Genomic DNA, 16,329 nt, shown 5'->3' with positions numbered 1-16,329 from the left:
ACACTATAACATAAATAACTAATGATACATTTTCCTAACTAGTCCCATTTCCATAAGGAAGCAAAACAGATGTCTGTATACCACATTTCCTGTTGGCATCTTCAACAGTGCTCCCAGTTTTAAATTCTGAATGCCATGTTCACTCAGGGCATTACAAAGCCTCTCCCTCACATACTTATCACACTCCTCCAAAACGTGTGTCACTGATTCCCACTCCCGGCAGTAATCACACAGCCCCGTCAGATGTTAACCCATAATTTTCAGTGTACCACTCAGTCTCGTATGCTCCAACCTCATCCTGGATATCATGGATTCCTCCTTCTTATCCCTTCCAGATAACCTCCCCTTCCCCACACGTCTCTGCATTGCATAAAGGGGTCGACCCCTGCACTCCTTGTTCCACTCTTCCTGCCCCCCTGTCCTTACTGCTGTTTTAATTATCCCTTTTGCTTCCTTCCTACTCAACAAGACCTCCAGATTTGGCACTACCCTCCCTAGCTCCCACTTGTCTATCAAGGTCGCACTTAAGATTATAATAAAATGGACCAGCAGAGGGCACCAACAAGTAACAACCATTCAGCCCGTAAAAACAAAACTTAATTTTAGGCAGAATAAGTGTATTGGGGTCATTATCATTATCTTGCTGCAGGATGAAGTGCTGGCCGATGAGGTTGGAATAATTTCTCTGTACGTAGCCAGACAAAATCTGTCTGCACACTTCTGAATTCATTCTACTGCTCCTGTCCTGTGTTACATCATCAACAAAGATGAGTGAACCTGTTCCAGAAGCAGCCATACATGCTCAAGCCATGACACTGCCTTCTCCATATTCCACCATGTGTTTCTTCCTTCCAATTTTGGCTTTCCATTATTTTGGTGAAAGTTTATTTTGGTCTCATCTGTCCATGAAACTTCGATCCAGAACTCTTCTGGCTTGCCTCTGTATTTTTCTGGCAAATTCTAATATGGCCTTTCAATTCTTGCTGCTGATTAAATTATAGGCATTTAGCACACACTCTTACGCAGAGCGACTTACACAACTTCATTTTTTTTTTTTTTGTGCTGATGAGAGGTTTGCATCTTGCAGTGTAGCCTCTATAATTCTGCTCTCAAAGTCTTCTGCACACAGTGGCTTGTTATATTTTCATATATTTTTGATGATGTCAATTGACTGTAGACTCGCTGCAGTTATTGCATCTAAGGGCTATGCAAGCAAATATTAGACTTGATTTACTTTTAAGGTCATTCGTTCACTTACTTTTGCATTGCTGAGAATGGGGAGACTCAACATAAAAACAGCTTCTGTAAAATGGTAAAAACATATATTCATGTAAATACCATGAAATAAAAGCTGACAGTGTGTACTGTCTCTGGTGCAGAGCAAATGACTTAACGCGACAATGGGAGCCATGATTACAGATACACTGCTGAATGGTTTGATTTGTTGGCTTTTAAAACGGGTTTATTCAGAAAATGCAATGCAATTCTATGAACCTGGTAAAATAAATAATTACCAGTCGGTTGACCTGTGCTTTTCAACTGCATTAGTGTAAGGAGCTGCTTTAATGTAATTTAATGTTCACTGGTGTAGTTTTGAGAAACTACAGCAACAACTGGAACTATTATGGAATTACTGCACTTGGATCCCTCTTCTTACACTTGTGCTGCTCTGCTGAATGTCAGTAAAGTAAAACTATAAGTGAAAGGCTCTTCAATATATAACAATAGAAAAAGTAATACAGAAAAATAATTTAAAGAACTGAAAGTACTGGACTGTAGAGGAATTGTATAGATATATAGATAATGTAATAGCTGTGACCCCTTTTTTTGCATTTACCATTTGTATCTCAATACATTTGCATATTTTAATCCAAAGATAAGAGTTACATGATAGAAATCAATTAGAAGGTTTTCGATTAATCAAAAAGTGACCAACTGTGGCTGGAGGCTCCAGAAAGAGACCCACTATTAATAATAGTGCCACCCAGGGAGAGTGCATTTCATTGGCAGGATATCGCTACCTCATTCAATATCAACTCCGGTCAGGGCCGGTTTTAGGCTTAGGTGGCATATGCAATCACCTAGGGCACCATCCATCTGGAGGAGCGCCAACCATTTGGGGTGGGGTGCCAAACAAAAGAGGAGAGAAAAAAGGGGGTTGCATCCATTCTCGCCTAGGGCAGAAGAAAGGCTAGAGCTGTGCCAGCCTCTGATTGGTTGGTCACCTGTAATGTGCCTGTGCAAGCAGCCTCAGCCAACCAGGTAGCTTCTGTCAGGTTGCAGAGAGGAAAAGAAACGGTTGATTGAATTTAAGTGTGTCTGAGGGGTCCTTACCCTCCTAAACTGATAGTGGACACCTCCGCAATGTGAGAGCAACGTGCAACGGTGACACTATAAAGTCAGCCACCTCAGGGAATGACAGCCTCCCTCCTCACCAACAATGATACCGTGCCAATGATAGGCACTTCACAGAACACTGGAATGCTAGCTCAAGTGGACATGTACACACACTCTCTCATGTACATCCCCCCAACCCCTCTCTCTTTCTCTCTCTCACACAGACACACACACACACAAAAAAACATACACAAGTACAAGGTGTTACATGCTTCAAGCTGAAATGCTATAGCAGCACAAAAAGCCATAAGAAAATAGAATACTAAATGACAGTCAGGTCAGTCTGTCAGTCAAAGATGGAGTTTGCATGCAGGGACAGTAGAGAAAGGCAGGTTTGCCTGTCACTTTAACATGACAAACATAAGTCATTTGACAAGCCGCATGTATGCTGAGCTGTGTTGACTGGCAGTGTATTTCAGACAGGTTTCTACCTGAATTTTTTCATTCTTCACTCAGGATATCACTACTCTGTTACAGCCTTTCTGTTGTCATGCTCAGATGGGTCAAGACTGTAGAACACACTGAGCATGCTCAGGTGGGTCACGCCTGTGAAACACACTGAGCGTTCTCAGATGGGTCATACCTGTCGAACACACTGAGCATGCTCAGATGGGTTATACCTGCAAAACACACTGAACGTGCTCAATTGCGTTATACCTGTGAAACACACTGAGCATGCTCAGATGCGTTATACATGTAAAACACACTGAGCATTCTCAGATGGATTATACCTATGAAACACACTGAGCGGCTGTTTTGTGAAAACACCAGTCTTCAAAGACTATTGGAAATGAAGGGCCATTTGAATAGATATCTTTTCTGCCGAAAACAACCTGCCAATCAGCTGAGTTTATAATAATGCATAAGACATTTCACTAATTTTGTTATTTTCGCATTTATAATACTTGAATACTGAATATAAATGATATGTTTATGGTATCAAACATGCTCCACACATCAAGTTGCTTGCCTTACACACAATATGCCTACAGCTACAGATCAATAACATGACTTGTTCATTTCATCATACAATTTCATTCTTAGAATTGGGCATGTGTGAATGTGTGTACATAAAATATTTTCATCAAAATTCATGTGTTTCTTGGTTAACTCTTTCAGTGTCTCAATTTGCGAATTTTCGTATGAATCTTGTTTTTATGTAGTCCTATTCAAGTTAAATGTTTAAAACTCAAAACAAATGTTGAGATTGTAACTATGTTTATCTGAGACTGACTGTTCTGCACGGTAGTTTAATCGTCTCATTAATCGGACTCTCGGAAAGAAAACAATTGTATTAGACGCCCGCGCAACAATTTCACAAGCGCCCTCGAAAACCTACGGCACGGCCCAACTTTCCTTTTCCAGGAAACTACCAAGCGCCATCCTCTGGCGTGCCACCGACGTGGACCGCTGCAGCCTTACAGTGCAATGCATCCCTGCGCCATTTTAACAGTACCGCTTCCTTCCGAAAAAGAGACCCACCTCTTGAATTTTATTGACGCAAAACCAGACGAACTGAGGACGGTGCTGGTTTTCATCGACCGAGACGCCAGGTGTTGAGATCGCCAATGGCATAGCAAAGGAGGGTGGATGGATGCTGTCGGTTCTTGACGTCATGGTGTGGAAGAGATAGGGGGAGGAGTGACTTTGTGATTCTGCTGCAGCGGAGAATGACATGAGGATGAGAGAGATAGCGACAGGCGAACGGGGAGGCTTGTTTATTATAGGGGCGAAATAAAGCATTTTGAAAGGGACGTGGAATTTTAAAACAACAATGGGGAGGAACGACTGAATACACGACGGTAAGCATATGTTTACGTCTATATAAACGTGTGTAATACTGTAGATATTAAACATTTCATATTGTCCACTGTTTAAATCACTGCAGACCTGGGGCAGGTGCACCTGGTCTTCTAGATGTAGTACGTGCCCGTGTCTGCTTGCATCTTGCAGGTGAGATATTTGCGTTTGATAAAGTATGTAAACACAGATACCTAGGACAAAAATATATGCAATATTTGGCGGAGTAGTAATTTTGAGAATGCGAAGGTACTTAGATGTAGACAGATAACGATCTCAACAGAAAATGCCACGGGTTGATATTGAAATACATTATTTTTGTATAGACGCTAAACAACATGATGTATTACATATGTAACACTGCCTGCTGCCATTTCAGAGGTTCATTTTCATTTTATTTCCGTTTTCATCTTGTACACGAAAGTAACGCGATTAAGATGTATTGTTATTGTTCTGGCATGGCGCAAAGCCTCTTGTTGTACAACATGACACTTCGCGTTGGGATGAACATGTGTGCTCTCTCTCTCTAGGATGTGTTCTCTAAAGAAAACCTCAAATACGTGTCTGGCTTGGTTTCCTGTGTATCAGACCCCCAAAATGATGGCGTTAACGTGACCTGTTTACTACCCGCTGCTATTATAACCATAAACAATGTTTTTTCAGTCAGTCTGCTTACCGCCGGCCAACATTAACCCAGCATATGACTCGGTGCATTTGCGCTTTGTTTAGTTTTCCGTCTGTAATAATGTTGCCTGCCGTGCGGTGAATTCATGAAAGCATGCGGGATAGGCATTCAGCATGGTGACATAAGCACATAAGCTTTATTTAAGACAGTGGAAATAGGCGTTAAAATAAATTTGACTTGAAGTGTTATTGGTATTAAGGAGGTTTTTTTTCATCTGTTTTCATTGAAGTGCGTGTCATTGCAGTCAAACATGGAAACAAGCTTGTCACATGATGTCAAAGTTGAGAACGTTTTCCTATAAAAGGAGTACCAGTTTGAATATCCAATCCAAACACCTATTTGAACTATCTGAAGTTTTATTTTTCCATTTTGGTCATTTTTTTTGTATTTCTCTAGATTTCGATGCATTAGGTGTATAATTTGTAGAGAAAATGCTTTGAAAATAAATGTTCATGTGATATATATATCAAGTGATCTTTTTTATATAACTCCTGTTACTAAGTATTGATATTGTGCAATAGTATTTTGTCAAAATTATTTTACATATTGACAGTGCTAAAATATATGGAAAGTGAGTTCTATTTATGTTTTTGTTTCCCTCCAGATATAGTTGTTAATATGTAGTATCTCAATTCCATTATTTTGTGTATAACCGTATCCATATTTTATATGCATGTTAGAGTGAATGAGAACGGTTTCTTGTAGCTGGTAAAATACCAACAAGAGAAATGAAGAATCAGAAATGTTGGTTGCAGTTCACGGAAACGATTACTATGTTCAGTAACTCTGAGAAGCAAGATAACTAGTGGGAGGAGTTCTCATGTAGCCTACTGTCTGACTCACTAATTTGGACCAATCAAAGTGTGTGGGCAGTGGGATCAAAGTCATTTGGCTTGGCTCTCATTAGCCATCGATTGACAATGCATCGCAGGTCCAGTCAGGTTTTTATGAGGCCTGACTTGCTCATCCACGGCAGTTAGTGGTGCCTCTGGCCTCTCTGTGTGTGCTGTCACAAGTTTGTGAATGCGGAGTAGAAAATTGTGTCACAGATTCCAGCTGTTTCTGCCCTGGAGCAGAATGCCTTACCTGAATTACTCCAGTTTGAAAGATACAGCTGCATGAACAGGTCGTGTGGTATATGTTAATTGTAAAAATTTGAGGGTTGCAAGTTCCTTTGGATGCAGGAGGCAGTAAATAAACCCTGGAAACATCTCCTCCCATGCAGGACCTCATCTGTGAGCCACTGGGTCCTGATTTGGTTGCCTGTAGGGGTGTCTTTGTCTGTAGTGTCCTTTGCTTATGATCAAATAGCATTTGTAGCTGGTTCTCCTTGATGATGCCTCCCTCTGTATCAGATGACACAGACACACTGGCCTCAGCCTGCAGACCCAAGAGCCTTTCCATTCCCCATTTTGGGGAGGGTTCATTTACCATTTTTTAGTCCTGATTGTATTTATCCTAATATTGAAAGATCACATTTGTGGCCCATCCAATCACTGACAAGCACGTGTCTCCTCTGAGGCGTGTGATGTCAGTAACCGGCTCTGCTCAACTTTCAGTCTGACACAGGTGAGCTGCACAGTCATTGTATCAAAGGGGTGCACTGTACAGCCAGCACAGCCAGACTGCAGATCCCGAATGACCAGAAGAGTCAGGACAGGACAGGAGACAACCATCCTGAACAAAGCCCCGCCTCCCTGCATATCATGTGACACCATGTGCGGCTGCTGGCACAACCAGGTCGTCATACCAGATGTAGGATGTGTCACTACACTGAAAATGTTTATTCGATTTCTCTTTCGCAATAATCATTTCAGCTCAGTCTATCCCATCGTATGGATTAAGCTGTAGTATATTGTGATGTTGTGCAACAGGATGATAGTGTGCTCTTAAGCCAGTCAATGGTTTAATATTTTTTCCTCCGCAGTAATATCTTCGGCTCATGGTAGCCTTTTTATCTTGGATTTCTAAATCTGACTCCCATTTGAGAACCGCTCAGAGTTCTTCCAATCATCCATGGCCCAGTTATAATACAGAAAGATGCACTGGATTAAATAGCATAGGTCGCAGACATGTCTTATAGCAACAACAGATAAGCGTACACTTTTAGAAGATTTTAAAATGTTTCATAAAGGAAAGATGAGTCTCTAATGATGTCCAATGACGTAAATTGCAATACAATATTAAAATTGACCCAGGCGTAATATTTAAAAAACAAGCATCCAACAAGTAAATTAAAAATTGTCCACTTGTGTTTACCTAAATTTGTGAGATGTTGTGAGGCTGCCTTTCACCCATAACCAATGAGAATAGGCTTCATTAGTTCCATCTTGTTCCATTTGTGCCGAATGTCTGTTGGTCTCTCTCTCTCTCTCTATCTATCTATCTGTATATCTGTCTATCGATCTATATATCTATATATCTATATATCTATCTCTCTATCTCTCTCCTTGCCAAGTTAAGTCTACTGTTTTTCCCCATTAGAGCAGCCATGATGGAGCATTTCTCCTGACTTCAGAGACATTGAGGTGTTCATTGTGTGGCACATCTCCCAGTCCCCCAGTGAGAGAGAGCATTTCCCCTCATAAAAAGGGTCCCAGGTGGAACCATTTGACTCCTCATTTTCTGAACCCAGTCACTACACACCAAGACAGCAGCATAGCCTAGTGGTAGGAGAACTACAATAACCAGCTGAAGTTCCAGGTTAGACATGACGGGCTGACGGGTCTTCCTGGTGGGACCCTGAGACTAGCACAATAGCTGCTTATTATAACAAATAACTTAAACTTTAAAGGAAACCTTTAGATACTTGGTCATCTTTGGGTAAATCATATTGTGGTGATTAAGTGGTTATACTATCCAGTTGCTAAAAAATCTGGTTGTGCTTTATATGGTCACAGTTGTGTTCAACTTCTTATGTCAGTGTTGTCAGATCTGTATCTATTTATTTGTTTCCAGGTGTTTTCAGTAATGGTTTTATTGGCTATAATCTAGGCCCAAATACACATGCTATCTTTTAAGCAATGTATGCTTTTTCCAAAAATAAAACCCAGTCCATCCTATCCAACCTTATTTTTTTCCAGTTTATGTCAATGGTAGCATTTTAAATTGTGTGCACATACACTGTAAGCTCTAACTTGTCTCAAAGTAAGATTTCTGGTAAAACCTGGTTGGTATCAAATGCAGTGCAGTAATGTGCACTTTCAACGCTAGAAATAATTACCGACCTTACTTTTGAGCAAGACTATTCAGCTTAGCAGCCTGGGGGTGAAATGTGGCTTGCCCTGGACATAGTCATTTCCCTTTGATTATCGAGAAGAAAAGTTAATGTCTGCAGGATGGTGTCCAGATATGCATGTGCACAGTGTCAGAATACTTCCCACTAGTGATTAGTGAATGAGCTACAGCCATGCATATTCTAAGAGAGTATCTATTTTGTTTGTATGCGTGTGCAGTGTATTTTAATCACATATTGTTTTATAAAACTGAGTCTTAAAAATATTTGGTCTGCATATATCACGTTTAAGTAGAATCTGGCCTCCAGAAAGTCGTAATTGAAGAACAGTGCTGTGATAAGTGTATGGGCGATTGATTAGTACATTCAAATTCTTATTGGAAAGTAGTCTATCTAACCTTCACATTCAGTAACTGAACAAGGTGCTATCTCAATGGCATGCTGAAGTACCATATTATCTATTTCTACCTCCCAGACCATGGATTCCACACAAATGGTGGCAGTTATTGCATCCAATCACAGAAAAGCAGGCCCTCTACAGAGATTTTCTGCAGCATACATTACTGTGTAGCATGTGAGTATGTAAATTTTAACTGAACGACTTTTCTCAGAAAAATAGAACCCATTAGCGAATGGAATTACAGGTTTGGTTGTGGTTGTATTTTGTGAGCAGTTTTAAATCTTCTCTGTCTTAAAAGAAAACTGCTCCTTAATGGCTCTGTGTCCCTATATTCCTATTTAAGTAGAAAGATGGAAATCTAATATTAGTATGACCCATTTTGATGGGTTAGACTAATATTAACCCATTTTCGTGGGTTATTGGAAACAGAATGGATACTTTAATATAGTAGTTTTGTTGTACCTAATTCTTGTGGAGCTGATATCAATGATTGCTGTTGGTAAACTTCTGTCCTTGGGGCATTAGGCTGGTATAATAGAAGTTAACTTTTTTTATTCCTTTATTTTGTTAATCCATGATTAAATCCATTAAAATCCATCGTGATTTTTTTTATTGTGATTTAAACAGCAATAATATAAAATAAAAAAGCAAAACAAAAACTGCACAGGGATTTCATTGCCAAATCCTAAAAATGTGTATTAAGATGTCATCCAAATAAACCAGGATTTTCAAAATGGTTCCTTTAGGATTCTGTCACCCTTGTCAATCCTCTCAGATGTGTCCATAGTTAGACAGGGATAAAAGAAGTTTGTTGATGCTTTAAAATGATGTAATGTTTTGTAATCTTTGGAGCTGTCCATGTGCCAGCTTTGGCATGGTGACAGTTAGAAGGCTGAAGAACATTCAGTGCAATCCTACATCACAAAAAAGTCCAGCCCTGGATTACAGACTGCAAATTAACCCTACTTAAAACATGTTTGTGCTGTTCGACATTACATTACATTACATTACATTACATTACAGGCATTTAGCAGATATTTGACCACAACACAGATAAACATTTCTGTCAAGAAAAATGGAAACATAATTGCTTTTCCCCAATTGGTTTTCTCCTAATTCGTAATCACAGATTGTGCCTCTGTGCAGATGACTTTAGCCTCGTTGTCATAGCTCTCTGCTCTGTCCCTCTGTAAATGTATTTTGCTGTGCGGGTTTCATGTGAATCAGAGTAGGGGTCCAGGGCGAGGCAGCAAGTTGGGAACGGGTCACTCTGCGGTCCCTCGGATACGGGGGCGCCAGGGACAGGCTCTGGCTTCCGATCTGTTGAAACCTTGTATTGTGCCACTGTTGGCCTTTTCAAAATGCATACCTGCCGGACAAATACCACTGTTTTTCAACCCCGGCAGACTGCTCATCTGGCTCAGGTTCAGCAATGAAACTCGAATCCCTTTTTGTGGGGCATGGTAATTTGATCAGGACTTTCATGAGACCTGTTGAGAGGGAAAGTGTGACACAGTATCCGGGATCATTTTGTGTGGATTCCTAGAGAAACATGTTCACCAGAGACATATTTTTATAGCCATCTTCTTGGGTGAAGCTGTTAGACAGTCAAGATAGAAAGGTTTTTACAGACCACTTTTCTGTGCACCCATACAATAAAAAGCAGCAAAAAACTTGGTTTAGCCCTTTCCTCGTGTGCCCTTCATGTGGTGTTCATAATATATTTGTATAGTCAAGCATATTGACAGTCAGCCATTAAGATGTCTGTCGCAGGTTGAATAGGGCTCTACTGAGCCTTCAGAATGCAAGATTGCACTGTGTTTATTTGTTGCCTTGTGAATGCAGGGGCATGCATAAGCATGCTACTGATCATGGATATAGTCATGGTTGTTCTCAAATCATTGCTCTAAAATCATTTTAAGTGGTATGTTCATACAGTGAGCAGAATAGATCACCTCCAATTGAGTTTAATGTGTACATGATTTTTAAGGTATGCTCATAGGAGTTTTGAAGCTACAATTTTCCATTTGAATGTATTCAGATAAATGGAGTTGATGCCACATTTTCGGGATTAATTTTTGTAACGTGGGAGGTAGAAGCTTTTATCCTTTGGGTGAAAAGGATAGAACTGACTCTTGCAGTTCCTTAAAAGTTTCCACAGCACCTATCGCAACTAAGATTTACATTTTCATATAAGGTGATAAATAAACTGATCAGCCAACATATGTTCTAACCTACAACACATGAGCAGGTGAAGCTTTTATTTTTAAGATGTGGCCAAAGTTGCTATGGAAGATACTAGAATGTATTCTTTGCCTTTTAAATGCATTTATTTTTGCTTTATGCGTGCCAGAGAAAGAGAAAGTTTAGCTCCATCAAACTGATGGCTGCTGTCTGCTGAATCAAAATATGACAGCTATTTGAATTACCATGCAGATGGAACCAGGATATACAATTTCATTAAGGCTTATTGATATTCTTCAAACAAAAATGAGATCCCTATCAGCTGAAGTTATGACAGAGATGTTGTACGAAGCTGTTATTTAAATACTGCCCCAAAAGCCATTTGTCCTCAGACTCTAAATCCAGAGAACCATCAAGGCTACAGTCAAATTAAAGCAGGAAACATGAAGTATTAAGACATGTTGTAGATTGGTAGCTGTCACTCACTGCAAATTTTGTTGTCTGTTAATCCAGTCTGCTTGTGCTACAATAACACAAATGTAAACCCTCGATACACACAAACGAGGTCATTTCAAGAGTTTTGTTGCAGATTTCATTCAATAAATCAACCTGCCTGTGTGTGTGTGTGTGTGTGTGTGTGTGTGTGTGCACACGTGTGTATGTGTGTGTGTGTGCGTGTGTGTGTCTGTAAAGGAATTTGTTATTTGCAAAGATCAACTTGAACATAATAAAGTAGGGAAGGAAGCCTCTCAGAGTGAAAGGCACCTTTATGGTCAGCTCTTCCCCCCAAAATCTCTGTGGCAGAGATGAGGTGGGACGGGTGGAGTGGCCGAGGCCAATCACAGCTGAGTGTACGCTGAGGCCTTGCACTCCTCTCTAATCTCCACAGGTGGAGGAGCAAAGTCAAGAACTCTGTCTGCAGCCACAGCGCCTTAATTAGGTCAGACAGACGGCAGAGAGAGGCTTCAATCACACATGAAGGACGGCTAAAAGAGAAAGAGAGAGAAAGAGAGACAGGGAAGATAGACAGAGAAGAGAGGGTGACAACGGAAATAGTGAAAAGGGAGGAGAGAAATAGAGTGAGATTAATATACAGTATACAGGAGGGGAGGCAGAGAAAGGGGACAAGCAAGAGAAAGAAGCAGAAACACAAGAAGGACAGGAGAGAGAGAGACCCCTCCCCCAAAGACACCAGTCTGAACTATCAGAGCAGAATTGACAATGGTGGGGGGTAATGTCTAATACTGAGCATGGCAAGCCATAGTTGTACATTGACACTCTGAAATGACAAGAAGGGTATTTGAGAGTGTCAATTTTTAAACAGTTGTGTTCATTCTAGTATGGTACAAAATCAAAGCTGTGTTGTAAAGACAGTGCCAGCACATTAGAGGAAACCTAAATAATTGCAATGTAAAATCCTGTTCTTGTGAAAACCAGGATTTAGGGTTTGGAATACAATTGTTTTTGAAGGAGTCTGGGGTTGAGGGACAGTGAGAGGGTCATTTCTCTCTGAAGCTGTGTGTACAACTCAGAGAGGGATGAAGACGTTGTGGATCGTCACGGTTGGCTTTTGTAAATTGGGGGCATAAATTCTAGAAGACCCTAGATTTGCTCCCTCCAGAGTACTGTGAAACCAGACTCATTGTAAGTGTAGTTATTCCTACATGGTAAACATTCTCTCTCAGGGCCTAGCTGTGTACACCATCAAGGCCATTAAGCCGAGGTGCAGTTTCAACATCCATGCCGCAGATTTCACCAAGAATCATACCAAGCCCATAGCAAATAAAAAATGGGCTGGGCTAAACCAGTAATGTGGGGACGAGGCGTTCCCATGGGATTGGCTATTACTCGCCAGCACTGGTCCGGAAATGCTTTGGGGAACTTCTAAACTTTGTCTTATGGAAATACAGCAGTGGTTGAACTGTGTAGTTGCTAAGGAATTGAATCTGTAATGCTATTTTTAAGTTTAGCATGGGCACAGTGTGTGTGTATGTGTGTGTGTGTGTATGTGCACATGTACGTATATGTGTACATGTGCGTGTATCTGTGTCTATATATAAATTAGATTTGAGGAGTCTTTCCCAGTCAAAGCTGTGTACTCTGCTCACTGTAGACAAACTGCCACAGAGACTCCATGCAATGACATGGAGAAATTTAACCGTCAGCGAGGGAGACAGCTTGAATGGGGAAGCTGTGAGTGGCTGGCATGGACTGCCTCAGCAAAGCAGGAGCACTTAAGCATGAAGGTACAATATAATAAAATAAAAAAACGCTGGCCCCGGAACATGCTGATTCAGGCAGCAGTTTGTGGCTTGTGATAGCATTTCACCTGACATGGTGGAGTATGACCTTTTAAGGATCGTGCCAGTACTGTTAGCAGGAAGAGGCCAAATGGGAAAGGAGGGAGTGGAAGACGTCTGCTGGAGCCACCGACGGTCTCTGGTGCTCAGAAAGACCTGTGTGTGTTTCCTCGGTAATGACCTCGGTCGTTTTTATACAACTGCACACTGCTTACTGAGTTTATCCATTGTCATTTACATTAAGAAGAATTGGCTGTCGTGGGCACATTTAAAGAAAATGTCCCATTAAAATAAGCTCATGCTCCTCTGCAGATTACTTGAGATCATAACAACAGCAACAAAATCTAGGTTTCTTATTATTAGCAGCAGTAGCAGCAGTAGTAATAGCTGTTTCTGCCTGGCTCCACCTGGGTGTGTGTGTGGAGGGGAGGGGGGGGGGGGGTAAAGGCAGGGCAGTAGCACCAGTATATGAGGACCCACTGTTCATGGCTGTGGCACAGGATGAGTCATGTCAAGTACAGTGATGAGTACATCTTGCTCAGTGGAGGAGCTCCCAAATCATGCAGTTACGGAAACATGTATCACAATTTCTATCTCTGTATCAGTCACTGTATTTGCATACAGTCACAGAAGAATAGATTTTACTTTCTTAACAAATGTATTTCCCATAGCTTGCTTATTTATGATGCAGTGATTATTAATGACACCATTAAGCTGCAACAATGAATAAATATGTCTCATAATCTAACCAGTTCAATAGGGGTTAAGGGTTATGGTCTTTTGCTATGAGATGGTTATTTCTACTCAATAACACAGCATTTCACCTAATTCATAATGAAGATTCTGATTATAACCATGAAATTTAGTCATGAAAACGACCACAAAAATATAGAGAATAAAATAACGAAAATTGTGACAATAATCAATTGGATTGTGGGTAAAGCCCACTGGGGCTTTCTGGGTGTGAAATTGCTCCCTTATTCTATGCTTAGTATTATGCTCAGTGTTGCAGAGCTGGATTTGGACAATGATTTTGCTGTCCATGAGTTTTATTTTTGTACCTGGACCACCTTCATTTCACAGAAATTGATTAAAAACTCTATCCAAAGTCCTTAGTGTCAGTCCACTGTTGGTAACATGTAAAATATGCAATGTTGTGGTATCACTGAGGCCTTTGTAAGAAAATTCCCTGTCTCAGATCACTTCATGACATCTGAGGCTATGGCTACATGAATCACTTCCCCCGCTGTCTTATGGGAAACAACATTCTCGGCTGACATTTCTCTAGCAGTGAATAATGGAACCTTAAGCCCTTGGCGTTCCGTTTGAGGTAGATTCTCTCTCAAGCATGCAGCGCTGTCAGTATCCAGTGTAATGGAATACTGCTTGTAACACCGAACCTGTCGTCTTGCTGCAGTATTCTACTACAGTCCCCATGTCCTGACTCGACTGAGTGACCTGCATCTGAAACCATAAGTGTTTTAACTTCTGCTGAAGTTGAAGTTTTTCCTTGGATAGAACTGGAGCAAACACCCGCTTGCTTATCAGTGACCCAATTTGATTCACTTTTTTATAAGAGCTTGGTTTAATAGGGTCCATTGTTTCAAGTGCCACTTCTCTCACACATTATGCTTCGAATGTTACCTCTAGTGTACGAAAATAATTAATTTAGGTCAGAAACCATCAATTATCCTGAGGACTTGTTTAAGTATACACCTGAAAGGTGAGGGTAACAATGATTATAACTTATATTTTCAGTGTTAGGTATTTGTGTCAAACAAACAGTGGTGCACCACAGAGGGGAATGGAGTAATCTCCTTTGCTTCCAAAAATGGTTCTCCATTTTGAATCCTAGGTTCCATTTATTGGGCAAGAAATGTTAATCACACAAGTTTAGCTGTTTTTGATACAACAGTTATGGAGCTGGATCCAGTGACCTTTATAGTGTACGGATAGGTTGAAGTGATAATCCATGGCCGCCATTCGGCAATCCACATGACACAGGTATCTGTGTCACTCGTAGTCCTGCTCCGTCAGTGAGAATAACAACAATGTACAGAGGGAAATGGACAGTGACAGAAGATACAGAGATGTACAAAGACAGAGATGACATGAAGGATTAGAGCTACTGCAGGATCTGGGCTTGTGTCTTCTCCCACATGAAAGTTGTAACCTTTGCAATCTGACTGTGACAGGATGCAATCAAACCCGATCACACCGATCAAATGGATAACTGCAATAGTACTCGACGACACGAGATGCTCGCATTGGCGCTAACTTCAGATTCAAAAGACAGCTGAGAATTTTATATGCTAGCGCATGCTTAACCAGTTCATACCCCATACTCCATTAATGGTGAAGTAGGGTGGGAACAGGACCGCAACTTCGCTTTAATAAATATATCTATTATACAGAGATCCTGCAAAACTACGGAAGTCAATGCAGTCACATATGCTTAACTGAACATCACATACAAATACGCATCAGTGTGATCTATGCATTATTGGCTGGTATCAGACCAACACAGAGGCATCAGCAGTAATGGTGAGTGAGAGGATGCCTGCAGGTCAGGCTGTACTGTGAGCCACCTGGGACAGGACAGTATGACTGTGGAAGACTGAGGTGAGATGGAAAGTGATTAGAATGGCTAACGGCTAAAGGGGGTTCTGTTGGGCCTGGCCGGCGTCACCGTGACAGCTGTTTCCCAGGAGGAATGCAGGGCTGGGGTGTGGGGGCAGGCCCATGCGTGACAGGATGTGAGTGCGTGGCCGTGGTTCTTCGTCTCATCGACCTTCAGGTTTGCCCTTCACATACACGTGAGTCATACTCATATGTGTTTGCATAAATAATCACCAGAGTTCACGCTGTGCATAATTCTCAATGATACTGCACTTCTGTTTAAAATTTGGCAGTGAGTACTGGACCTGGACTGGAATCCGTTTTTTTGGTCACCTCAACTAATTGTACAGAACACTGTGCACCAATGCACACTCTGTAGCATAATGTTATCTGGGCAACTTGCAGTTGAGCTACTTGCTGCTAAATCTAATGTGGCATGTCTGCTAGAAAAATATGCAGTGAGTTGAAAGTGGCAATCTGTGCTGAGCTGGGAGTGACAGGGAGAGAGACACAGAGACCCAGGCAGGTAGGGACTGTCACTGTTCATCACTCAAAAATGGAAGTATGTCTAAGATTCTGAACCATGTTAAAACTGTGGCTGGATTCTCCCCAAACCCCCTCCATTCTCAGTGTGGCCTGGGGTGTGTGTGAGTGTGTGTGCTTAAGTGTGCATGTGTATATAAGGATATTGTAGGATATTGACATACTT

At 41.2% G+C, this 16,329-nt stretch overlaps 1 protein-coding gene across 1 annotated transcript in view; it reads left to right on the top strand.

Moving 5' to 3' along the window:
* Positions 1-3,839: 3,839 nt before the first annotated feature.
* Positions 3,840-16,329, top strand: part of LOC135241889 (OTU domain-containing protein 7A-like) — a 71,683-nt gene continuing 59,193 nt past the window's right edge. Inside the window, exon 1 of the mRNA XM_064312651.1 lies at positions 3,840-4,199. The gene's annotated coding sequence lies outside the window, so the exon portion shown is untranslated. The remainder of the gene's footprint in view (positions 4,200-16,329) is intronic.

This window comes from Anguilla rostrata, chromosome 16 (genome assembly GCF_018555375.3).
Source record: "Anguilla rostrata isolate EN2019 chromosome 16, ASM1855537v3, whole genome shotgun sequence".
Classification (NCBI taxonomy): Eukaryota; Metazoa; Chordata; class Actinopteri; order Anguilliformes; family Anguillidae; genus Anguilla; species Anguilla rostrata.
The sequence above is the reverse complement of the archived record's forward strand: the minus strand, read 5'-3'. Positions and strand labels throughout refer to the sequence as shown.